Genomic DNA, 26,119 nt, shown 5'->3' with positions numbered 1-26,119 from the left:
AACTTGTAGGTTTTCAAGTCTGTTCTCATCGCTGTGAGCCTTGGTAAGACACAAATGTGTGTGCTCCTGTAAAGCAGTCGTCTGTGTGTGCTTAGGGCTGCAGGGCTGTTATTCTCTTGCTGAGGAGGAGGGGGGAAGGGTTAGCATGCAGTGCGTGGGTAGGGAGGTCAAGGTAACTCAGTCCTGATACTTGTATTGCTTCCCTTCTCCGTGCACTTGGAGACGATGGTAACATTCAGGACAGGTTTTGCTTTTCCATGGCCCTGGGCTTGTTAGCTCTGTCAGATGTAGCTGTGCCAGGTGGGAGCAGCACTGCAACCAACCAGGGGAAGGAGCTGCCCCCTCACCCCCACCCCTGGAGCTGCAGCTCAGGTTGGGGTTTCCTTGTGTAGTGCTATGGGCTGGCTCTGCCTGCTCAATCCCAGGACAGTGCCACACGTGCATATACACCAAAGTCCTTTGCAGTGTGAAATTAAGGATGAAAGATAGTGCTGCTCAGTCCTAACAGTGCCGGGCTTATTCCTGGATGGGGAGAACCTGGCATGTGGAGAATGGATGTTTCACAAATGTGCACCACATTCAGATGTGTTGTTATGCCAGTGCTGGTGTCTGTGCATGGGCACCCTTTTCAGTCTATAAAACGCCGCTGTTCATGCAGTGAATTTAAACAAGCCTGCTATTCAACACTGAAATTCAAAATAACTCCAAAACCCAAATGGAGGCACTTGAGTTGCATAATGGTGTCTGTTACAAGAGGGCTCTGGCAGATGATGTAATGCCCCTCAGATAAGGGCAGGCTGTGGGAGAGGAAGGGGGTCTGGGTGTGGGTAATGGTAGCAGAGTTAGCTGCCTGGTGTTAATTAGCACACTTGAATAATCCTAAGGTAGATTGGGTTGTAGTTGTGCATGTGGAAAAAAACGACTTGTTGCTCAGTGCTGCCTGTTGTTTCTGGCAATTCTAATTGTTATAGTGTCCATTGGCATATCGATGGGCAGGACCTTGCTGTGCATTAGACTTGCTGCATGGGGTGGGTTCTCCTGCAGCCTCACAGTGCTCCCAAGCTTCCAGTGAGGCTGGCTGTGGCTGCTGGGAGCGCTGGGACCACAACGTGCCTTCCTTTTCTCATTGCTGCCATTGTTGCTCTTTGCATCTGGACTCAGCCTGCAGTTCTGTTGTTTGAGCACTCATAACAGATGACTTTTACTGTTCCTGAGGCCTCTGGCAGTTTTGTGGTGTGTTGCTTTCCTTCCTCTAAGCTTATGTTGAGCTATCCCTTCCTTGTGTCCTTCACCCTCCGAGCAGCCCTTCCTCCTATTGCTGTGTGCTGGCAGTGCCCCTGCACCCCTCTCTGGCTGCTGTAGGGGGATGGGATGGAGCTGCTTCCCTGCCCACTCCTCCACCCCTTTCTCCCCTGTTTTACAGTATTCACTCCAGGAAATGCTGAGAAAGTTGAGAGTAATGGAATTCATGAAATTCAAGCTGTGCTTCAATGGAAACGTGTTTTCAATTTCTGTCTCCTTGGGAGCCCGGCACTGAACTGCAGTTGTTAGAGCTGGGGGTTGGGGCTGGGATGAATGGAAGTGGTGGAGGCAGTGCTTGGTGCATCCTGCACTGGACCTGGCTGCTCTCTTACGCTGCAGGACTGCTGTGTGATTTGTGATGGCTGCACTCAGCTGTCCAAAAGGCCCGGGCCTCTTCCTGTGGGGTTTGCTCTGGCTGTAAGACCTGAGTGGCAGCGAGGTGCTGCCGTGGGATGTGGCAGAGGGACCAGGAGCAGAGAAAGCCCCTTTGAGTGTCCTGCTGCTGACTTAGGGTGCAAATCAGAATGGTGACTTGAAAGCCTTTGGTAAAACTCATTAATCCATTCCTCCTTTAATTAGATGCCCAGCTATGGGCTTGTAGTTCTCAGAGCCTAGGAGCAATTGTGGCTGGGACAAACTGTGCTGCATCAATTGCAGAGCTCTGCATTTTGGTAAAGGCACCCCTAGTGAGCTCTTGGTTTGCTTTTGGAAGGGTAGGGCAATGAAGGAAGCAGCTGAGGTGCTCTGTGTGTGACCTGCTGCATCGCAGCTCGTGGTCTTAATGAAGAGGAAAGGGTGGAGCTGCCCTGCTGGTGTGCTGCTTTTTGGGGAAAGTGTCATCAGATAACTTTCAAGTGAAGGTGGAAGGAGAGGAGATGTACTAACTTATGCAAATGTCTTCTAATCGAACTAGTTCCTTCTGGAGTTCAACTTTTCCAGTAAGAATCTAACGAGCTGCTTGCTGGCTTTGCACGCACAGCTCATTTTGCTGTTTGGAATTGGGAAGCAGCTGAGTGTTCTAAAACAAAAAGTACCAGGTGCTTTTTCTTGAGTCTTCTGGGGCATGAAAATGGATAGTAGACTTGCATCGTGTTCTAATCTCTTCCTGTTTTTGAAAGGAGGAAGGGAACTTTCAGAACTGAGTTGTATGTGGCCCCAACAACACATGACTTTGGGCTGAGGAGAGAAGTCTGTACTTCTGCTGATTTTTTTTTGGAGAAGGAGAACTGGGTGGAAGGTTAAAAGTCCATCAGAGAAGGAGTTGTTTCTCCCCCATTGCAACTCTACTTGTAGTTCAGATTGCTGAGTGCAGTGGTAGACTCTGAGAGCAGGATCTCCGTGTAACTTTGGATTGACAGGCTGTCAAGTGCGAGCAATGCTGAAAGGCAGAGACCCAGAACAAGGCTGTGGTGGAGGTAGTTGGCTGTCACTGTGCTTAGACAGACACAGTTAAAAAGATAGGATGTTTTCTTTTCTTAGAATCTGAACTTGAGTAAGGTTAGAGTCAATGCTTTGGACTGCCGTGGACAGGAGTAATTGCACAAGACTACACCACATTCATAATGACAAGCGTAAATGTACATGTTCCCTTAAAAGGGAAACTTCTAATTACCTTAGGAGGCAGAAAGAAGAGAATCATCTGTGTTGGTCTTTCTGTCTGGGTGGTAGTGGAAAGCAGCACTAGCACATCCAGCGAGGACAGAATGATTTACTTGACACTTCTCCTGTAGCTAAACAGAAGCCTTTACTTTGGATGAGAGTGCTGTTCTCAAAACACCACGTGATGCTTGCTGTGTGCCTTGTGCTGTTTCAAAATGTGACCCATGTTTTCTGTGTCCTCCCATCCCTTCCTGCAGCCTGAGTTCATGCAGGTGTATGGGCTGAGCAGTGGAGCTGGTTGGGGCAGGGCTCCATCCCTATGCTGAGGTCCAGATGTGGAATCAACCTGAGTAGGCAACCTGATGGCAACAACCAATTTACAACACTGAAATAGCCTTTTGTTCCAGTAAGTACAACAAGGCTGAAGTCCTGGTTGACCTCAAGACCATCTTCTGGGCCAGGCTTGGTGTGCTGGCAGGCTTGCTTTTCCAAAGCATTGTAAACACTGAAATTAAAGGGTGAACTGAAGGTGATGACTACAAAATCTATCCAGTCCCATTGAGGAAATTGTCGCTGTGGACACATGGTGCTTGAGGATGTGTTCCCAGTGCTGTGTGAGCAGGCAGCTCTGGGAGAGGCAGTGTGTTAGTAATGCTGGGAGCGTGCTGCTGAGGTGTAAGTAACGAGGCTGGACAGTTTACTGCAGCTCTGCTGTTTTTATTAGTGCAGCTTTAGCCTCGGGCACAGCAGAGGTTATGGGGGAAGGAGGAAGGGATGTGCTGTGAACTTCTATCCTCTCGCAGCAGATGATGAGAAGCAAGGTATGGAGATCTCCTTACCTTAATCCCCATTGGAGCGGTAATTCTTCTTGTCCCTGTACATCTTTCTTAACCCTAAAGTTCTTACTGAGACAAGTGCTGCTGGATCACATGCACGCCTCGCTCCAGCACTCTTTCCTCCTCTTTGGTGTTTGCATGGGTTCTGTTGGTGTCTGTTAAAATTCAGTTGCCTGCTGTTAATTTTTTCTCAATAAAATATTGATTTTTTTTTTTCAAGAATGCTGTTTGTCTTACTACAGTCCCTAAGTAGATTAAATAGCTATGTGCTTGCTATTGTGTCTTCTGCCTGTGACTGACCCACCTCTTCATGTGTTCCCAGTGCTGAGGAGCACTGCAGCTCGAGGCTGCCTGGTGCCTGAGTTGCTCTCTGCTGATGGCAGTGGAGCACAGCCAGGGGAAGCTGTCCTCTGGGACCAGAACAGCAGCACATTGAGCAAGTGAGATGTAGTTCTGCAGGTATAACCCATGGGCAGGACTTTCAGCACTTAATAATTACATTAGGTTGATTTGTGCTGTCTTCACTAAGAGTAACCTTGTTTACTTGGTGAAGTAGATGAAGGGTTCTAAGAAGGAACCACTGGTGGCTTAGCCCAGTTTGGTTCTTTCCTTCCTGCCCACAAATGTGTACACCACATCTCTGATACCAAAACTAGTTGTGCAAGACTTCTACTTGGGAGATGTTCTCATCCAGCCTCTCACTCACTGCTGCCTTCTGACAACCCATGGGGCTGGGCAAGCAGGTCCTGAGTGCTCTGTGCAGCTGCACACAAACTGCTCATCAGAGAGCCTGCCTCCTATGTGCTGTGAGCGTAAAGCCAATGCTTCAAGGGCTGACGCTTCTACATACAGCTTCTGCAAATGACAGTGTTACCTTCAGCTTAGTAAGCAGAAAAGCGCCCTATTTGATTCCTGGTGTCAGGACAGAGGTCTGCAGACTGCCTGGGCTGCTCTCCTTGCTGTCACACATGTAACTTCCAGCCAGCCCCTCTCCTTGTGCCCCTGGTAATGGCTCCCGAGCAGAGTTCTGCATTCCAGGCACGTTCTCATCCCACCCTGCTCGCTTGGGCTGGGTTAGTCATGCATGTCACTGTGTGTCAGATCTGCCTCTCTCTGCTCTCTGAATCCTTGCTTTATAAAAGACAGTAATCAACAAAAGGGTGGTTAAAGATGCAGAGCTTGGTTATAGGCTCTTGTCACCTCTTTCAATGTGATCATTGGACTAAAGAGAGCATTTTGAGTGCAGAAAAAATTCCAGGGTCCTGGGAAAGTGACTGAGGCTCAACTGTGGGGCACTCACTAAAATTAGTGGGTGCCAGTGATGGGACTGTGAGCCACCTGTTTTCTAGGAGAAAACTTAATGAAAGCTTAATGCTGTGCCGTTCCTCGCAGTCAAATTGTGCCTCTGGGAATTACTGTTAGAGTTCCCAGTCACTGCATGGGGATTGTGTCATGTCTGTAAGAGTATGCAGCGAATTGCTTGGGTTCCTTTACTTGCATGTCCTCCACCTGCAGGTATAATCTTGTGGCCACTTAATCACTTCCATAGCAACCAGCCTGTCATAAACAGGATTATGGTGCCAGTAAGAGTGCAGGGCATGGAGAACTTAGGCAGGAAGTCTCCCCTCATGCAAATACCCTCACTGATGTGGGATAAGGAGGACAGTGCAGAGAGGTGTGCACTGCGAATGCTGTGTTTGTGTGCTGCTGGGGAGCCTCATCACCAGGAGGTGGGAGGAGCACATGTGTGGTGGGAGATGAGTCCTTACCTGCCTCAGGAAGGTGAGCAATGTGGTTGGCCAACCCAAGTAAGCACCATTAATTCCATTAGTGCTATCATAGAATGGCCTGGGTTGAAAAGGACCACAATGATCATCTCGTTTCAAACCCCTGCTGTGTGCAGGGTCTCCAACCACCAGACCAGGCTGCCCAGAGCTTCATCCAGCCTGGCCTTGAATGCCTCCAGGGATGGGGCATCCACAGCCTCCTTGGGCAACCTGTCCTCAGAGTTGAATTAAAATACTGTCTGAGTACATGCTCACTCTTAATTTCTGTCTGTAGTTGAGCTTGAGTTGGCAGTTTCATTGTTGAAGGTGATGGAAGGAAGGAGCAAAATCAGGAGGTTCTTTAGCTTCTTTTAGCATTGAAAGCTGATGATGTCCTGTGAGATTCTTCTGCAGGCCATAAGGGGAAGGTCTGTGGGAGGTTCAGGTTGGATATTAGGAAAAGCTGCTCAGTGGTGATGCACTGGCTCAGCTCAGGCTGCCCAGGGAGGTGTGGGGTCACTGTGCCTGGAGGTGTTCCAGAACCATGGGTGTGTGGCACTGAGGGATGTGGTTTGTGGGCATAGTGGGGATGGGTTGATGGCTGGACTATGTGACCTTAGTGGTCTTTTCCAACCTTTATCATTATGAACAGAAGGAGAACTCATTTACTTACACACAGTTGTTGCTGGAGGTACTGTGGTGGGGTTTGTGCTGCTTGGAGTTAAGTGAGAACAGTTACTGAGTGCTTTGTAAGAGTGTCTGAGCAAATGCCCTGCTCTGCTTTGTTTGTAGTTCATGCACTGCTTGCTTTCATTCAGTAAAAGCTCCATGAAGCTACCAGAGTTGCTGCAGATATTTGCTTTGTCGCTTCAGGGAATTTTATCTCAGGGCTGCTCAAAACTCCTTTCTAGAGGATTGCTCTCACTTCTTGCAGTGTTTGGGTGATGTAACAAATGGTTTGATTGCTTCAGTGAGGCAAAAGTACTGCTTGGCTCTTTCCCAGCAGCTTTAACACCTGCTAAAAGGTTGAAGGATTCCAGGCAACTGCTGTCAACCCATCAGGGCTTTGAGAAGTCTCTTGTCAAAGATCCAGCATTTTGTATATGTTGGGAGTTGGATATCATTCCCCATTAATCTAATGCAGATCTAACTCTGCTGCTGCTCACACTATTTCTGTATTGCTGGTGCGTTTAGGGAGCTGGTGGGAGTTTGTGGCATGTGACTGTGATCATGGGTGTTGAAGTGAAAGAGGTGAAGTGGGCTTAGGAGGGCATGGCAGTCATCTCTGTAGCTCCAGACAATCTCCAATGGCTGTAGTTTTACTGTGGGTAGGGTGGTTAATGAGGTCATCCTCTGTCATACACGTTGCTTGGGAGTTCCTGAGCAGCCCTGCTTGCAAACTGGTGAATCCCACTTCGTGATAAACTTCCAAAGTGGCAAATTGCTGATTGCACAGGGGAGGGCACTTGGTGCTTCAGAAGAGCTGTTTTCAAATGCAGAGTAAATTGTGAAGAGAAGTGTAGGTGTGAACGCTGCAGGTTTCTATGAAGCCAAGGGAAGCCATTCATCCGGCAGAAGACAGCTGGCTGAAAGTCCATGCAGCCACAGGGTGAACTGGAAGGGACCTAAGTTAAAAATAAACAAAGGAGGAAGCGGTTGGCAAATGGAGTGAGGAACCAAGCCCTGATTCCTGGTGCAGGTCTGGTGAAAGCGCATTTCAGGAAATGCAACAGCCAGAAAAGCTGATGGTGTATTTCTGTATTTAGCACTGGGGAACCTGTAAGGTCAGAATGCTGACTGGGTAACAGCCCTTTGGCTGCAGTAGTTCTCCTTGCGGAGAGAGAATCTATCTCAAGCACTGGTTATTAATCTAAAGGTAGCACTGAGGAGACGTGGCAGTAAGGCTTACAGCATGCCTAGCTGGAGATGAAACAAAAACAGCTCAGGACTATACTGGGAGGGGGGGGAAGCTTCAGTCAGTTGAGGTTATGAAAGCAAATGTACTTCCTTCTCTGCTCATGGCTTTGTGCACAGTGAGCAGTGTTGCAGCTGCTGTCTGAGGGGAAGCTTCAGTGTGTTTAAATTTTCAAGGTCAAAAGCACGGAGCTGCTGAGTGCTATTGGTGGGGGATGCAGCACTTCTGAAACGTGGGATGAGTGAAGCGAGGTCCTCCTGGAGAGATGGGGTAGCTCTGTATCACAGGTGTCCAGAGTAGCTTACATTTCCCAGTGACACACAGTGTGAATAACTGCAGAGGGTGAGCTGACCACAAGTGGGATATGAATCTGCAGTCAGTACCTTTACCAAGGCACAGAGTTCCCTTCGAGCTCCTGGGGATCCCTCTTCTCATAGATGTACGCTGGCGTTTGGTGCACCCCTGCATCAGCAAACTGCATCGGGTGGCCATGGAGCACTGCTGGCAGGTGAAGGCACACCGGGACGATGCCATGGCAGCAGGGGGTGATTCCTGCTGTCGTGGTGTTAACACTCATTCTCCAGGCCCAGCCTAGGAGCAGTGGCTCTGGGTAACAGCTGCACAGCTCAGTCAGCACAGAGGGACGAGATGCAGTGGCACAAAGTAAAGAGGCACTGATCTATGGAGCTCCAAGCAGCGAAAGCTGCAGCACAGCGTACGGTGCGTGAATTCCTGCCCTGAACACTGATCCAAGCGGCGCTCTGCTGTAAGGTGGGTGCTTTGCTGGAATGCCTTCCCCAGCTGTAGCTGCTGTGAAAACAAATGTCAAAGGACTCCATTTCTGACAATGGCCCTCTCCGTCACAGGCGCTGCAGTGCTGAGAGCTGCTGGATTAGCGTAGCAGGGGAGGCTCAAAGCAGCTGATAAGCGCTGAGCGTTTCCTGCTGAAATTATGACCAAGTGACTTAGAATTCTGCTGCCTTGCACATTTTTCAGTCCCTGACTTAATAGCCGAGCCCTGACTGCCTCAGTTGTCACCACATCCTCTTCTGCATCTGTAAATCACCGGAGGATCTTCTGGTGTCCAAGTCTGCAGCGCGTGCGGGTTGGGGTCAGTAATAGGAGAGGTCACTTTGTTCTGGGAACTGTAAAGCCTTACAAAATGCTTCCTTCCTTGCGCTGTGCTTTGGAAAAGTATTCTTCCCTGTAACCCAGGGCAGCAGGGTGCTGTCAGATTGTGTCGGTGTTTTTTTCCCTCATTGTTCAGGTGCTTAGCTGCGCTCCAAGGGAGAGTTCATTGTTGCCTTTTTCTTTAGGAGCTGAACAAATGCTTTGAGGCTTGCTTCTTAAAAAATAAATAAATAGGCTGCCTTGTGCTCCTGCAAGTCAATCCAAACAAACTGACTTCAGCTTTATCTGGCTTTACTCACAAGAGATAGGCAGCGTGGTTATGCGCAGTCTCGGCTTCGCTTTGTGGTCTCACGCAGCGCCCTGCACAAAGCTCAGCACTGAGAAGTTGGGTATTTTCAAGAGCATCAAAATAGCGTCAAAGAGAAGACTGATTGCTCTGAACTGCTGGGGGACCAAGACCTGTGTGCATGGGAGAAGCTGCTTCCTGCATTGGTTTTGAATAAATCCTTGCTGAAGATTTGCTTGTGCATGTTCCTTGTTGCACAGTGTTGTACAGGAGTGAAAGAAACTCCTGATAGTACCATATTCCAACAAACCAGGAGTTATTTAAAATGGGATTTGGGCTTTAAGCATGCATGTTTATGTGTTTAGTCCACTTCAGGCAAGACCTCAGTGGAAAAATAGTGCACAACTGTGGTTTTCAGCACCATGTTATTTTGTGTAAATGGGACCTGAACATGAGAACCTGTGACAGGAATCCTAAAACTGATGCAATTCTCCCATCCCAAACCAAACACGTGGCTTCAGCCTTTTAATTGTGCCTCTCTGAAGTGGAAGTCTGTGGCTTCTGAGGTCGTGGTTACGCAGTCCCCAGCCAAGGGAAGGCAGCAGGGCATGTCTGGGTTGGTGGCATAACACTCTGCCCCCAGGGCTGCCCGGTGATGGCACAGAGATGTTTATCTGGCTGTGAACAGCTTTCAACACCACGCAGAGGCAGGTCTGAAGTTACAGGATAACTCGCCCTGCTGCTGACCTGAGCTGTTCTGCTGGCTTGAGGCCAGGGTGTCTGAGCTGCTGCAACCTGAACAGCACCGAGCCCCGACCCAGGTGTAAAAGCCAGCTTTCTTCTTATTTCACTGTTGTAACCCTGGTCTGGCTCGCTGCGCCTGCAGGCGAGGCCCCATTGGAGGTGGATTGAAATGAGGGACTGTATCACTTCTGCAGGCGAACTCCCTGGTGTTTGAGTATTCTGTTGTGCAATGTGTAGCTTTGGTCTGCCACTGGAAAAGCACTTCTGCCAAGGTGAACCTGAAGCAGGAACAAATTGCCCATGTGTCGTCATGCTTTGGCACTTTGTGTGCTTAGGGGGTGTGTGGAAAAGCACAAAGCTTTGCGTTGAGTCTCCCTTCTTGGGGTGTTGAATCAATGAGCAGAATTCAGGAGCCAGATAGAAGGTTCCTGGCTTTCTCTCTCTTCCTGTGATCCTATAGCTTTTTCTAAACCTTAGTGGTGTTATTTCATGGGGGGAAAAACACACTTCTGGGTTTGGCTTATAGATCAGCTGCTTCCTGCTCTTTATGACTTCTTTCTGGTTTGGAATCGGAAACAATGAAGGGCTTGGAAAGTTGATAGGACAAACCGCTGTGCCACCAGTGACGAGGGGTTTGTGATAATATTTCATTTCTGGTTATGTCATGGCTGTGGAATTGTAGCTGAGCAGGGGACGTTGCTGTTGAGTGAGCCAACACACCCTTCTCCTTGCTTTTTCTTTCCTTGCTTCTTTCTCCCCTTAAAGACCTTATTCTCCATTACTTTAATGCTCTTGAGCTGTTCTGGCTGCCATTCGAGCTCTTGATTTATATATTTTTGTTTCCCCCTGCTTCTACAGCAATGGATTATGTGGGATTTGATGCTCTCATTGTGTGCACACCTCCATACCAACAGCTACATGATGAGATGATGTGAAATCACACGGAGCCATATGGTGCTGACTCTGAAGGTCTGAGGTGGTGGTGGTGTAACATTGTTCTGCAGCTGGATGAGCAGGAATACCAATGATGGCCATCTCTAGTTCTCTGGGGTTCAGCTGTGTGTCTGAAACACAGCGACAGCCCCACCTTCCCTACGCATTTCCCTGCTGTGAGTCTATCTGTGTTTTGAAGCCCTTTGCTAAGGTGCACCTCTTCTAAAGAGTAATGAGGTTGAAAGCAAGATACAGGGCTGTGTGACCAGCTACAGCCCATCCATTTATCAATGAAATTGTTTTCCAGTGCTGCATGCAGAGAGAAACTGTCAAGGCTGATAAATACGCTCGAGCTTCTTCACTTCTTCATTCTCCCTAGAGCTCAGTTTCCAGAAAGAAATATTGATACCTGAAGTATTGGAGATACTCATCAGGGACCAACCTGGAGTGGAGATGGGGCAGGAATATTTTATTTGGGAGCTGGCCGGGTGTGCAGTCAAAACAGTTTATTTTGTTTTATGAAGAATTTACTTAACAGAAAAAGGAAAGGAACTGAACTTTGTACGTTGAAGTGTCTGGGAGGGGACATCCTTTCAGATGTTTGGCGTGTTGGAGATAACAGCACCCTTCCTTTCATCAGTAGCCCTTTTTCTAAGTGCTTTTTGAATGCAGTGCAGAGCCAGTATATCAGGGGCTCTGGGCATCTTATTTCTGTGCTCTAGCTGAAATAGCTCTTCCTGCTGGGGCTGACATCGGAAACGAGCTGAGCTTCACATGCTGAACAAGAGGAAGATGGGGAGTGGCTTGCTGGCAGGAAGCTTGTTAGTTCTGTTTATCTGTTCAGCAGCTTGGGAATAGCTGGTTTTGAAATGCTATGAGTTTGGCATGAGGGAGCATTTGCTGTTTTGTTATCTGTGTAAGCTCACTGGGAAGAAGCGGTATTTTGTGACACGAAGCTTAATATGGAAACAAAACGTCCCCCCTCCCCACTTTCATAGTGAGATGTGCCTTAATCTGCATCGGGACTGAGTCTGAATGGAGATCTCTGTATGGTTGGTGGATGCAAGTCAGACAACAGCCAATGCTTGGGATATACAGAAGGACATGCTTCAGCCCCAATCACACTGGTTTGCCCTATGGCAGTTAAAAGTTATGCTGTTATTCCTGGGCTCCATAGATGAAATTTTAACTTAACTTTAGGACCTCAGACCCCTTGGATGGTTTGTTCTTACAGTATCAGCATACGTGTCAGTATTTGAGAGTTGCATTATCCTAAAGATCATAAGGTACATTGATGTTTCTAAATGCTTTAGCCCCAAATGAAATGCAAATTGACTTTTTTCCTTATTTAATCATTGTGAGAGTACTTTTTTTTTCTGAAGGAGGAAATTTCTCCTTAAGGACATATTAAAGGACATGTCTTAAACATGAATGATGAGATCTTCCTAAACACAAAGAGTGTTGACAGTCCGTGGGTGCTTTTTACTTACTTTGGAATGAGAGTGACTTCAGATTAGCAATAGTTCTTGGGGATGGTTATGCTTTCCAGGGGGAAATTTGAACATGAGGAATCACTTGAATGGAATTCCTTGAGTAGCAGCTTTGTGCTGCACCAAGGAGAGCTGTTGTGCTGGGAGCAATTGCTAGGGATGTGACCAACAAGGAGGGAAGGCTAAACTCAACTTGTCTAGTTGTCTGGAGATCAAATGCTCCACTGGAGTGAGTATTAAAATAGCCTGGGGAGCTGAAAGGTCTTTGGTGCCTACCGCAGTGAATGACATGAAATACGGCTGCTTGAGTCCTGGGACATTAGAGCTTGTTTTGAGCTGACCTCCTATTAAAGGACTTGAAAAGACAGCTCCTCTGAGCCAGCTTGTCCAACCTGATTAGATTGTATCTGGAGCTTGATTGAATTTGTGGACAAGACTATGAAAAGCACCATGACTGTCAATGAGGTGAGCAGACTTCTGAGGAAGAGCTCTCTTTGTATCCCAGAGGTAGTGCTTCTAAGGTCACTTATGGCTATGAGATTGCCCTGACTTTAGCTGCAGGTTCAGCATTCTTGCTGTTATGCCATCAGTCTTATAAACACATGGGCTGTTTGGGTCTTGTTTCCTGAATGTGATGTTTGCATTACCATAGGACAGGCTTCAGTCTGTCCTGAAACAAGTTTTTTCTGCCTTGGCTGTTATCAAAGTGGTCACAGATCCTGGGACTATGGGAAAAGCTTTGATCACCAAGCAGAGAAGCAAAAATAGGTATGCTTGTTAGGGTGGAGTTGTGTTTGCTGTGCTTCATTGCTCCAGCAGGTCAGATTTGATAGATAACAACTCTGGATAGCCTACTTAAATAACAATCTCAATATGTGTGAAGTGGATGTCAGACAGACTTCCATTTGAGGATGTGAGGATCTTACAGCCTCTTGTAAGATGAGAGGAAAACCTCAATACCTCTTCTCTTAGAATCATAGAATGGCCTGGGTTGAAAAGGACCGCAGTGATCATCTAGTTTCGATCCCCCTGCTATGTGCATCCTCACCCAGGATGGACCATTGTTAAGGTTTAGAGGTAGCTATGCTGCCTACAGCTGTGGGGCTGCACTGTCAGAACCTGCCCACGCTGTGTTCTGGGCATCTCCTCTTGCCCAACAGCCAGCAGTGTTGCTGGAGAAAGGAGAGAAAGCAACACTTTGTGGGGAGATCCCACTCATGGAAACTATGCTTCATACCTCTTTTCTGTGGCAGTAAAAGCAAGCTGATGCAGAAATAACAGCAATTTCCAAGCCTGAGAACGGTGCACCTGTAAATGACCGTGAACCTTCTTTGCTAAAGCTTTAAATAACCAAGAAATCTCATATTTAGCTGCCTGCTTATCAAATGTCTCCACACCTCGTTTGGTTGTACTCAACTCAAAGGAGCTAACAAAAGATGCGACAGACTTTCAAATGAAACTGTACTCTTGGTCCCTAGACATTTTTCAGACGGTTCTGTACTTTTCTCTGGAAGGGAAGTGTGTGGGGAAGGTGCTGTATTTCTTTTTCTTTGGTTAATGTCTTTCATTTTGTAAATGTCAGTGTGGTCTCAGACTGTGGTACCAGAGCCCTTTCTGTAGAGAAGCCAAGATTGGTTTGCTTTCCTGTTGTGACTCTTTTTCTCCTTTGCTTTCTTAAGTTAATGGAGTGCAACACCTACAAGCACAGCACTGATGCTTGTGCTGCTTTTGAGGAGAATTAACACCTTCTGGGTGCCAGCACCACTCCAACCCTCCAGACACGAGCACAACTGCACGTCTCACCCCATGTCTGTGCCTGCAGTTGTCTTCCCACTGAGCCATGGAGCGAGGCAGAACCTAGGATTGCCTTATTGTGGTGTGATTACCCTGCACAGACCTCGTCCTTCTCTTCTCGAGGTGCTGCTGCTTTGCTGTCTCTCCCTGATTGACCTCTGCTGGGGACAGCGATCGATGCGTGCAGAGCCGCAGCGCTGAGGCAGTCGGTGCCTGTGCCTGTCACGCTCTGCTGTGGGCTGGCAGCATCCCAGCCCCGGGCTCATTGCTGTGCAGCTCTGGGAGGCAGCAGCCAATGCTGAGCGTGAGCATCGGTGCACTCAGCTCGCCAGATAACTCCTGAGGTGCCTTTCTTCCACTCTGAAGCGTGCAACTCCTCCGCTGCTTTGTCTCCTTCCCTCTACCTCTCCCTTCCATCCCCCTCTGCTGCCTCATGTTGTTGATTTGAGCATTCACGCTGTTGAGTCTCCCGTTTGGTCTCGGATGGAGCTGACTGCATTTATCACACCCACGGAGCGACCGCCTCCGCTCAGCGGTGTGTGGGGGGAGAGCTGTCACCTTCTGGTGCTTCGTGACCGTGTCAGGTGGGGTAGGTCACGCAGCTGGAGGCAAACAAGCTGAAAATAGCCCTAAAATGGGGTCATCAGCCATTTTGTGTGCAGATGCTCTCCTTTGGCAAGGCATGCTGTATAACTGCGAGATGATCTGGGGCCCCTGTGCAGGAGAGGTGCTGGCTGAGGAAGCCCACTGCGGTGGCTGGGGGTCTTGGGACCATTCTGCCTGGAGGGGAGGTGATGGCACAGGGCTGGATCCATCAGCAGCCTTCTCATACTTGAAGGCGAGCTTGGAGAAGACAGGGTCAAACTGTTCTCCAGGGTGCATGGCAGGAAGATGGTGAAGCACTCAGAGAGTGGTTGACGCACTGGAACAGGTTGCCCAAGGAGGCTGTGGATGCCCCATCCCTGGAGGCATTCAAGGCCAGGCTGGATGTGGCTCTGGGCAGCCTGGGCTGGTGGTTGGTGACCCCACACATAGCAGGGGGTTGAAACTCGATGATCGTTGTGGTCCTTTTCAACCCAGGTCATTCTAGGATTCAATGATGGGGCATTGGCCATGAGTTACATTGGGAAATGACACCTGGCTGTGGTTACTTACAAACAGTTTTTCCATGGTGCTGTAGCAGGGGCTGAGGGAAGGGTTGGAAAGCCAAGCCTTCAAGACACTTGAAACTTGCCTGGATAAGGCTCAGAGCAGCTTCATCCAGGAATGAAATTAGCCCTACTTTGAGCAGCAGGTTGGACTACAGTGACCTCCAGAGGTCTCTTCCAGCCTATTGTTCTCTGCTACTTTATGGGACCCATGAAATCGAGGTTTCTCTCTGCAATTTTGTAGCAGTGACGTGTTGACCTAGTGGAGTGAACGCTATAAAACTGGAGCCTTCAATATGTGCATTTAACATTTATGGGAATTAATCTTTTAGGACTCAGTGGCGCCTGTATTCAAGTTACTGGGAAAGCAGACCAGGCAGCTCTGAACGCTGCTTTCCCCTTTTCCCTGGGGTGCCGAGTTAATGCTGAGTGGTGCTTCATCTCCCAGTTATCCCCCGCTCCCCATTAGTGTGATCTCTGTTTATCAGGTATGCCTTCCATTCAGGTACTCTCTATACAACTCTTTCAAAAATGTATTGACTCATGCCAACTGTGTAAAGTCATTTTTAGTTTAACTAATGAAGTCCAGTGGTGTGCGAGTGGATCCCAAACTGCAACGAGAAGCTAACGAGCAGCTTCCTCCACCTTCTGGGATCCCAGGAGGTTACTGGAGCAGCGCACTGCCCCAGTTTCTTGTTAGTGTGGTGTCTGGATTTGCTGCTTTGGTTCGGTGTTTTCAGCTCTTGGTAAGCTGGTCTGAGGCTGGTAGGCTGCTGTGTGCAGGGCCAGCATCTGACAAATGACTTTAGGAGGGGAAAGCAACCTAAGTAGCTTAATAGGATTTAGTTCTGTCTACACTGTCCTGCCAGAGCATGTTATAAACCACTTTAGTGGGATCCCTTCTTTAAATATAACCATGACATCAGCGTGGGCAGAACCTCCATAAGAGCTCTGGGAACTCTCCTGTAAAATCAATCTCAAAATGCAGTTGAGAAGAATGAATGAATGCCTGTGCTGCAGGACTTGAGGTCTGGGAGCAATACTATCTGTGAGCAGGATGGGAGGATCTCTGGAGGAGAGCGTATTAGTTTACCTTCAGAGCACTTTGATTTCTACTGTCAATGATGCATCTGTCGGGGAAGGCAGCTAACAAGAAATCCTGTAGGATGAAGTGGTACAAATACGCACTCTGCTAACTGCTGTAGCTGCTGGTGCAGCAATGTATTTGACCATCCTTACATTTCCCAGGACTTGGTGGTGAAGGAAGGAAGTTAAGTGAGGCACGCTTGTCCCTAAGTATGTGATAGAAGCCTGGCTTTGCTGAGCTGAGAGGGAACCATTTCCCCCCTCCTCCCAGATGCCACTGGAAAATGGAGAAACAGTGAAGAGGTGCTGAGATCTGAAGCTGCCAAGTGGGATGCCCTCTGCAATTCATTCGGTGGCACCGGATTTCACCTGTAACTGCATGGCTTTTCAACCTGTATGCACGCTTACTCTTGTCCTGTTCTCAGGAACGGTGTGTGGGGTATGAATTGAAGCAGCACGTGGACCGCTGTTCGTAGCACAACAGTGGGGCAGTGGTGTGGCAGAGCTGGACGTGCAGACCACTTGCCAGAATGCTGCTCTCGAGGCAGCAGCATCGTCCTGCACCCGGTTGCTGTGTGGACCATCTGCAGCTCCACAGCACTTCACGGCAAAAGCTGTAAAGAAAGCATCAATGCTCAAATAGCTTTTCTCTTCAGCACAGCTACCAGAGGCCCTCATCCCTTCTCAGTGCTGGCGAGGAGCCTGCATGAGGCCTTTCTTTGCTCTGTGCTTCCCATGCACGGGCTGCGGAGAAGTGGTTAATGGGGCTGCTGGCTGTGTCAGTGGGGCAGGAGCAAAGGCTCCAGCTGTGACTGCGGTGGGTCTTGGCTGGCGTGGAGATCTTTTGATCTGCTTCCTCTCTTAGGTCTCTCTATGGTATTTTTTGTTTCTGGGTTTGAAGGTTCCCAATGGTGAATATTGGTTGTCTTTGTCCTGGAGGGGTTTTTTGAGAGCTTTTTTTTCCTCCTTTAATAAAAGGGGGAAAACAAAACAAAACAAAAATAACACAAACAAAACCAAGGAAGACGCAGCGTGAAAATGCTTCCTGCACATGAATTGAGTTTCTCTTTGGGGAGGGAAATACACTGCTTATGCTGGGGGAAGAGATTTCCTTTGTATTTTTTCCTTCTAACCCCAGTGCTGTAGTCATCAGAGAGGAAGTTCTGGAGTGAATTTAGGGTGAGAAGTGCAGCCATTAATCACTGCCAGTCTGCTGCAGGTTGGTGCTGTTTGTGCAGGCAGGTCAGCTCAGGTCTGCAGCCCATAGGTGGGTTGGAGGTCTGCGTCCCTCCCAACTCGTAGAGGAAATTGCCAGCCCGGTGGGAGACTGCCGTGTCCAACCCTTCATGGCTCCTCCTCATGGCCAACGTGCTGCCTTAAAGCTGGCTTCACATAGGAATTATGTCATAAGGACAGCTAGCAACAGCACGATGGGTTGGGTCTGCATTGAAATGTTTAGGACAGTGGAAATGTTGATATGGGTGAGTTTATTGTGTGCAGCAGTGAATGTATGGCAAAAAAAAAAAACAAACATAAAAACCCTAAAATATAAATGGGATTAAAATGGTGCCTGCAGAGGTGCTGCCATGCACAATTTTCTGGGCAAGATATCATTCTGCAAATGATTCAGGAATGCTACCCCACTGGCACAGCAGTGATCATGTTATCTATGTTTGTCTTAAATATTTTCATCTCCCTTGGGTTTCTATGGACTTCTTGTGTTCCTGCGGTACAGTTGGAACGCTTCTCCAATCCCTCTGATTGCAAGGAGTACAAATTCATTGCTTCCAATTAAAAAGTGCTTAGTGTTCTTTGCAGATCAGTTCTGAGCCTTGCCACAAAACCACTGCTCTGCCCTGGACAGTCTCCTTAAAAATGAGCTCATCTGGTTAGATGCTGGAATACGCTATTTAAACACATTACTTTAGAACAAAGGTAGTGCTGCTGCTTTGCTTTTGCCCCTACAGCATCACTTCTGCCCGTAGTGAGTGAGCTTCCTTACCTGTTTGTGTCCCATTAGTGGGCTCTGTGGAATCCTGGTTCCAGCCCCACCACAATTATTTGGAGATGGAAGGCTGCAAGTGATGTCCCTAAGGGGGTGGGATGCTCTGCAGGGTCCAACAGTGGAAAAGTGTGGAAGGCAACTGCCTGACTTTCCATAATTGCTTCAGTCCAAGTGCCATTGTTTAAAAAAAACAAACAAACAAACAAAAAAAAAACAAACTGTAAATTTGGAAAGTCGGTATTCTTATTTGAACTCTTGGGGTAAGTTAGGAAGTGGCCACACTTGGTCTGTTTTTCCCTCCTTGGATATGTTTGCAAATCACGAGATGCATGGAGAAGATGCCAGCACTGTGTGAAAGGAGGAATGCTTATGCTGTATGTCTGTGTGTGCTCTGTATGCATCTGGATGCATATGCTATTTGTTCATGTTTTTCCAAAAGCTTAACTGGTGTGTGTGATGTGATATTGAACCACTGAAGGCAATCCAGTAAGTCAAAAATAATATGGAACGATGATGGAAGCAACCATGTTATCTACAGCTGTCACACGTGTGGAAACTGTCCCTGATGATGGGATGAACTTATCCTGTTGATAGGTGGGTGTTCCATTGGATGAAGTTTCCATAGCTGGGATAAGTTTTTTGCCTTCTGTTCTGCTTAGGAGTGGCTCTTTTTTTCCACTGTCCTTCCCCAGCACTTTGCATTTCCACTTCCAAACAGCAAAGGTGTGTGTAAGCCTTTCTCAGAGCTGGTTGGTGTCTGGCTGCTGTGGGGTATGGTGTACTAGGTGCTGGGCTGCTCCTGCTGGGGAAGCCTGAGCTGAGAGCTGGGAGTTTGAACCCTAGTGGCTGATGCTCTCTGATTTGCTTAGCTTTTATTAAGCATTAAGGATTAAGCAGGCCAAGTAGTACTGCTGTGATCCTAGATGTGGCTTTTAATTTAACCCAGCGCTGTGTCATTCCCTATTCTATCCTGGAAAGAACAGGCTTTGGGTCCTGAAGAGGAGCAGGGTAGGGAAGGGGGTGCATGTGACTGTCTTTACCAAAATGTAGGCAGAGCTCTTACGATTCACAGGAGCTGTATGAATGCTTGTGTTTCAAACTATGTCTCATAAGAAATAGCAACAGCTAAAGAGAGCTGGTAGCCTGCAATAGAACACAAAAGCCTTACAGATAGGGGGTATGAAAGAAAATCCTTGAGACTGGTGTTGTCTATGTGTGGTCAGCATAGATAGGTAGCAAACGTGGTGTCCAAACGCTTGGCTTGATAATAAGCAAGGATAGGCACGTATGAGATTTTTCCCCTCTAAATGAAATGCATTGTCTGAGAGCCCACGTTGTAGAAGGGGGAAGGGAAAAAGGAGGGAAATTGGATTAAGTCACTGGGCTTCAGGCCTAAGCATTTCCTGCCTTTTTTAAAATATACCAGTGCTGCTAAGGTCACGTGCTGAGCTGTGCAGGCAAACCCCAGCCCGTGGCTGCGTGCAGCAGGCAGCTTGGCAGTGCTGCATCTCGCCTTCGGGGAGTTCCAGGCTAGAGAGAGTGGAGCCCAGCTCCCGCAGCAGGGCTGGGGATGGGGAATTGTCTTGGCATGGGAATTTATACAGCGCTTGGGCTTGAGCCAGGTAACGCAGGCAATACTTGCTTATCCCTGAGTTTGAGGAGCATTAAATTCATGCTGCCTTTATAGCACAGAGTTTCTTTCCATTATCCACTTTACTGGAAAATTACCTTGTGAGGAGATTGGATTTTAAGACTTTAATGGATGATACAGCTTTCTAAGCAAGGAAATGAAGTTGCTTTTAAAAGACCGAGTGTAGGGACCACTGTTGGGCAGGATGGTGTGAGCTCATCCCATGTGGGAAAGGAACGGTGGTGGAATTGTGCAGGTCTGGCATGGGTGAGCTGGACAAGTGTGTGCATCACCTGTGCAGGAGGGACCCATTGGACTCTTCCAGTGCTCCCCCTGGAGCCCTTCACCTTTACGTTCCCAGTATTTATTTGATCTTTGTCTTTAAACAAAGCTAATAGGCTTAACTCCATCCAGCTGGGAATGATAGGAAAAAGTAAACTTCTAAAGCTGAAGTTCTCAAGGGGGTTCCTTACACATTTTTCTGGTCTGGGATTTGGGGCAAAGACTTGCATTGAACACCAATGCATCCATGCCTTTTTTTAGAGCCCTGCAAGGCAATCTGCAGAATCCCCAGGAAGGAAATCCGCCTTTTCAGCGAGAATGCTCATTTGACAAGCTGCCAGTTCTGAGCTAAGCCTCATTTAATAAAGATTTAGTCTGTGGGGACCTGTCAGTGGAAACTGAATTTGGTGAGAGTGTCTCATTCTTTTCATCACTGTAGCGCAGAGAGGCTTTCAGCCAGCATTATGGAGAAACTAGGGATAAGAACATCCAGTTTGGAGGACCCCCTTACCTCTGGGAATGGTTCCTTGCTGTGTAAGATGGAGATTGCTGAGTTGGTAACAGCTAAGGGAATAAAAGGATTGTTATTTGACTTCAACCCACTAGAATGCCAGCGTTCACTGCTGATTAGTGTGGCTTAGAGCTGCGTTCGTGGGCAGGAAAAAAAATCCAACCCAATTGTTAAGCAAATCCTTTCTACTTTGTGCTCTGCATCTCTCTTTGGTTTGTGACCTGAGATGCTGTGCTGAATTCAAGCACCTGCCACCATGCGACCTATGGAAGCTGAGGTGTCCAGATATACCTGCACTATAAACTGTTCAACCACAGCTCTCAACCAAACTCTGGTACAGACTGCAGTGCATGTTGGTTATTGCAACAAACAGCGTATCTGAAAGGCTGTGCCTTTTCGGCCTCAGCATTGCTGGCTTCTGTGAGTTGGACCAAATATAAAGGCAGCATGGAAAGTCTTTAATTATGAAGTAAGAGGTCAGAATGTTAGTATGGAGGAAATGGTGATAAATTTTTAATCAACCTAGCCTTGTTCTCAGTCGTTGCCTGTACAAGAGCACTTGAGAATTTAATCTGAATTAACTGGAGGAATAAATTCAAAGCAGATTAGTTAAACCACTTTAAATGCACTAAAGTGAATTAAACTGCATTGAATTAAGGCCATTCTAGTTAAACTACAGTAAATCCCTGTGTGAACGCTCATTTGTAATTAAAGTGGCTTTAGTTCACAGCTCTAATTCCAATTAACTCCAGAATGCCCTCACCTGTGTAGGTTGTTTCTCAGGACAGAGGAAGCCAGCCCATGTATTTACCCAGCCTGGTTGAATAGACTTGAGCTATCTAGTCATGTTAGATGTCTCAGCTGCGGATCTGTGTTAGCCTGGTGTTTTGTCCTCAGGTGATTTAAAAAATAAAAATAAAGAAGCATGACACAATCCTTGGCATTTTCCTTTTTTTCCCCAGAAAGGAAAGCCAGTAGCCAAAAAAGCCAAAGGCGAAGTGTTGGCCTATATTGCTACTCCAGCGTGGACTTGCTGTTAATACATCTATCCATAACATACTGAGGTTCTGTACAGCATGCTTTCCCTAGGAGATGTCTGTATAAGGAGATAAGAGAGTAGAACCTGGCCTCTGTTTCCATGGTGCTCTTCCTCTCTGCCGAGGGATCCCTAATGAGGGAGAATACGTCCCAGTACCGTGGGAAAAGGCTCTTCCACAGCACATTTCCTGCCCAGCCTGGCTCTCCACTGTGTTGAATACAGTAATTGGCCTGGGAAGGCCTGTTCCCCAGGCAGAGGAGATAGGGATGGTTTAGTGCTGAGATCAGTAGTGGCTTCCGTGTCATCCTCCCCTGCCCCCCCTTCCCAATTAGTTTCGCCTATGCATGGTTGGCTGTGTTCCCCCTTCTCTAGAGGCAGTGGGATGAATGACATCCCGAGACAGTGAAGCACCTCAATGAACGCCACACACAACACTTTCCATCAGAAGGGAGATGAAATGAAAGTCAAGTCTTTGAACTCACAGCAGCACGTTCAGAACAAGCTCGCGAGGGGTCAAAATGTGTTGCTCCCATTGCCAGCATTACACAGAGATTGGTGCAGTAGGACACAATTACTTATCTGTGGGCGCGTAAGCTCCTCAGATGCTCTAAGGTCTGCAAAAGAGGTGTAGGAAGGAGGGTGGGCATGATGCTATCCCACAGAAGTTTCTTTTCTTGCTAAGAAGACTTCCGTCCTTCATGGAATAAATAGAGATGAGTGCTGCTTTGGCAGCAGCCCAGTTTGCTTCATTTGTTCTTCTGGGTGAACGTTTTTCTCTTCCCACACTCCTTTAACCTCCCCTGTCTGTTTTATTATCACAATCTTAAGTCACTGCATGGAAATCCAGAAGGAACATTCATTGCAGATTGAGTGGAAAGCTTTCTTTTGGCAAATGCTAACTTGAAGGTAGAACTGTAAAACAGTTTTCAATCTGGCAATGATTAATACAGCCCTGTTGTTGAGATGCTCAAAAGCTATAGCTGTTGGATTTTATATTTTGTCCTGTGGGTTGGAATTGCAAAGTTTAAGGGGAAATAATTTTGAAAGTATTGATGGAAGATTAAAAGCAAAACGACATGATTTTCGGAAACCACCTGAGGGCTTTCAGCTTTGGTCTCAAGTTTCTTTTTGAGGTTTTAGTGGACTTTATGCTATCCAGAAATAACTATCACCTACTCCATGTGAATAGTTGTTCACTATGCCATGCTGCTGCTAATATAGTTCAAGTCAAGAAAATGCGGTTATTGGAAGCTGGATAGGTTGGAATGGGTAAAACTTCAGTTAACACACACTGATTCAAAATAATCCATGTGCTTATTCAGGATTGACTTTCTAACCCTGTGCTGGTGCCAGGATTTATTGTGCCAAGTAACCTTTGTGGCAGAGAGGGGTGGAGGTGGGAGGACTCCCTCAGCCATCACTCCTCTGTAGTCAGGTGATGAACCATCAGCTGTTCTGGCAGTGTTAGATCTTCACACTTCTGTGAGTGCAGTCCAACATCTACCTCCTGATTTACAGTGCTTCATCTTTATTTTGGGCTTCCCTCTATGAAGAAATGTACTGAAACATACCTCGTATAGCCCCTTTTTGTTGTGTCGATTGATACTCCCTTTCTTGACTGCATTTGTGATGGCAGTTTCTTACGTGAGGCCACTTCCTGCTGGGGAGGATGGAATGGAGTATCCGTCCCTTAAGTGCAATTTCAGCAGCAGAAATTAGCCTTCCAGGACCACAGAGATGAGCGAGACATTCGTGTATGTAATGATGTAGATCACAGTTGGGAACTTGTGGTTGGAGAGAGCTGCAAACAGCTGTTCTGTGTGGGCATTTATCATCCAGTAGACAGGGCTGCATGTTGGTTGAATCTGTCTGCAGTAGCAGAGGCTGTGGTCCTGGAGGCTGTGAATTGTGCTGCACTTAAGGCAAATCAGCATATATGTCCTTGGGTGCAGTATCAGCACCTAAAGGTACCCTAGAGCAACGTGCAAGCTCCCGGCTCAATGGAGCTAACCAGCACGGGGGTGTTTCTGTGGGGGGAGCTTCTTGCCGTGCCCTGTATTTCCTACTGTGATGGTGCCTCTCTCTGCAAGGGAACCTAGACGTTTTCTGCCCCTTTTGGCTTCTTATTCCCATTGAGAGGGTGAATGCCATGAACCCTAGCAGCCAGTCGGAGCTGAGGAAGGCTGTTAGCGCTGCAGGAGGCCGTTGAGCACGTTCCTACACAAGACCAAGAGTGTTCAGGTTTCACGGTGCCTTTCCAAGCTAGCAGTGCTGCTCTCGGTTACTTCCCTGTGTAACACTGTTAGCTTTTATTTTGAAAGAGCTTCTGAACACCGTAGCTTCGTCTCCTGCCAGCCTGGCTGATACCACTTGGATTTACGCTCATTTTCAGGGACTGCTCTGTCTCCACTTCTGCCATTAGTGTCAGCACAGTGGTAAAATGTTGCTCCTCCAAGTTGTCTCCGTTTTCCTGTAAGGGCAGTTCATGCATCATTTGCGATAAAGGTTCTGATAGTTCAGCAAATGTTCAAAGACAAATTGACGCTCTTTTGTGGCAAAAGGCCCAGTGCATAACTTTACATTTACTCGGGATAATGTGGCCTTGGATAACCGAGTCCCAGATTTAGTGTTGCAGGATAAAATGTCTGAGGGCTTATCCAACCTCAACCTCCCTTTTTAAATACTGTTATTTAATCCTGAGAAGCAGGCACAGGCATATCTGCGGTTGCAACCAGGCTTTCACTGCCAGCCAGTCTCTGGGTCCTAGACTGACTCATCAGTCAGAAAGATTAATAACTGCTCTGCTGGATGATTTCACTTGTTGTCATGGCACATGTCCATTAATGGAAAACAAATATTCTCTGGAAAATGAAACACAGATCTTGGTGCACTGGCCAGCCAAGTCCTTTTGGCTAAATGCTTACATTCAGCATGTGTTAAAGTGTCCCTTCAAAGTGAGGGCTTCAGGTTGGTTGGTGCACAGCGATCTTTTTAGGAGGCTTTTTTTTTTTTCCTTTTTCTTTTCTTTTTTTCCCCATTTGATGTGATCTGTTCCTCCACATCTGGCGCTGCAGTGACTTTTTTTTTTTGCTGATAACGAGTCTGTGGGAGAAGCATTTTGGTGTGCTCTGCTTTCCAGCAGCAGTGCCTGCTGGTGCGTGCGGGAGGGCTGAGGGTGTGAGCGAAGAAGTGCAGGCATGCAGTGCAGGAAAGCTTGGCGTTACAGCAGCCTGAAGTGTTTAAAAAATAACCAGCGTCCCCGAGGAGCTTTGGTACGCCGAATGTGTTGGTTAATTTAGTATTGAGTGCTTGTGCATGGCAGGCCTTCAGAAGTGGGAGAACATTGGGTCTCTGAAGGCAGCTTCCCTCTCGGAGGCCTCTCTCTGCTCAGGAACTCGAACAGCGCACACCATCTGGCGTAATCATGGGAAAGGGGGATTGTGCTTTTTCCCTTCCACCCCACTTCTCTCTCTCTCAAAAATCCCAGGGTTCAGTTTCTATAGGGGGACGGAATTTCAGCTGTTTAGTTTGGGAAAACTGCACCTGTAGGCGCTCTGCATCCCTGGCATGGCTGCTGAGCTTTGGGTTGGTTCCTTCAGGCTGTGAAGGCGAGCAGTGCGGTACAACGTGGAATATCTGTGATGCAGCAGGCGGCCCTAATGAGTATGAATCTCATTATGAATGGTTGATGGGCGCTACAGACTGTAAACACTGATGTTGGCTTGGCTGGGAAGTATGTTCCAGTGTTGAGTAGCTTGCCAAGATAATATCTTAGCCGGGAGTACCTACAGAGCAAGCTGGGGGGGAAGGGAATGGAAAGAAAAACTTTTGAAGAAGAACTTGTTACCAGTCTGGCTTAGAAGTGTTCACAAACTTTGCTGAGGATCTTGTGGCAACTGTGGCAGTGATAGAAACTTAGGGCCTTTAACGACACCTAGGCCGCTTAGGGTATGTTGGCATTTGTCACTACTACCCAGGGGTGTAGCCTCAAACTCTTCTAAATGAAACAACATCCATTAATTTCATTCATTCACGTGAGACAGGGTGGCTGGATTTGGTGTTAGAGGTGATTCCACTCTTTATTCAACAAAGCGGTTTTGCATTTTGGCATTTGGGCCAGGATTTTCTGAATGCAAAACAATTGGAATGGAGTTAACCACTTCAGGCTTTCCTTTCCTCCCAGGGAATATCTGATTAGAAATAGGTGTGACAATACCTCAGCTTGTGACTACTGTGTCTGTAGCACCTGCATTGGTTTTGCTGTATATTTGTAAGTGGATAGATGGTATGTGGAGGGTTTAGCACTTATTCTAGGCCTACCTAGAATAGAAGAGTTGCATGGGCATTCTTTTTTTCTTTTTAATTCAATCTCATGTATAATAAATTCCACCCCCTTTCAAACCTACTCATGCACTTGGATTTCTAATGACGAACCCTGCATGTTTATTCATGAGGATTAAAGGACTGTACAGATAGAGGCAGCTGGCTGAACTGTTTATTTATTTTTTTTTCCTCTCTCTAAATCTGCTGACCTATGATCTGGAGCAAAGAGGAACCCTCCCTGATTGACTTCGACTGTTTGCAGACCAGGGTGGACAAAATGGCTCAGCTCCTTGTGGTTC

General features: G+C 47.4%; 2 protein-coding genes across 5 annotated transcripts in view; both read left to right on the top strand.

The window, feature by feature from the left end:
* The window catches only part of IQCE (IQ motif containing E), a 39,922-nt gene extending 35,971 nt beyond the window's left edge, over positions 1 to 3,951 (top strand). The window contains exon 23 of the mRNA XM_025155199.3: positions 3,159 to 3,951. The gene's annotated coding sequence lies outside the window, so the exon portion shown is untranslated. The remainder of the gene's footprint in view (positions 1 to 3,158) is intronic.
* The window catches only part of TTYH3 (tweety family member 3), a 70,163-nt gene that overhangs the window by 6,992 nt on the left and 37,052 nt on the right, over positions 1 to 26,119 (top strand). The window lies entirely within an intron of this gene.

This window comes from Gallus gallus, chromosome 14 (assembly GCF_016699485.2).
Source record: "Gallus gallus isolate bGalGal1 chromosome 14, bGalGal1.mat.broiler.GRCg7b, whole genome shotgun sequence".
NCBI classification, from domain to species: domain Eukaryota; kingdom Metazoa; phylum Chordata; class Aves; order Galliformes; family Phasianidae; genus Gallus; species Gallus gallus.
Note: the sequence above shows the minus strand (reverse complement) of the source record. Positions and strands in the feature narration are given on the sequence as shown.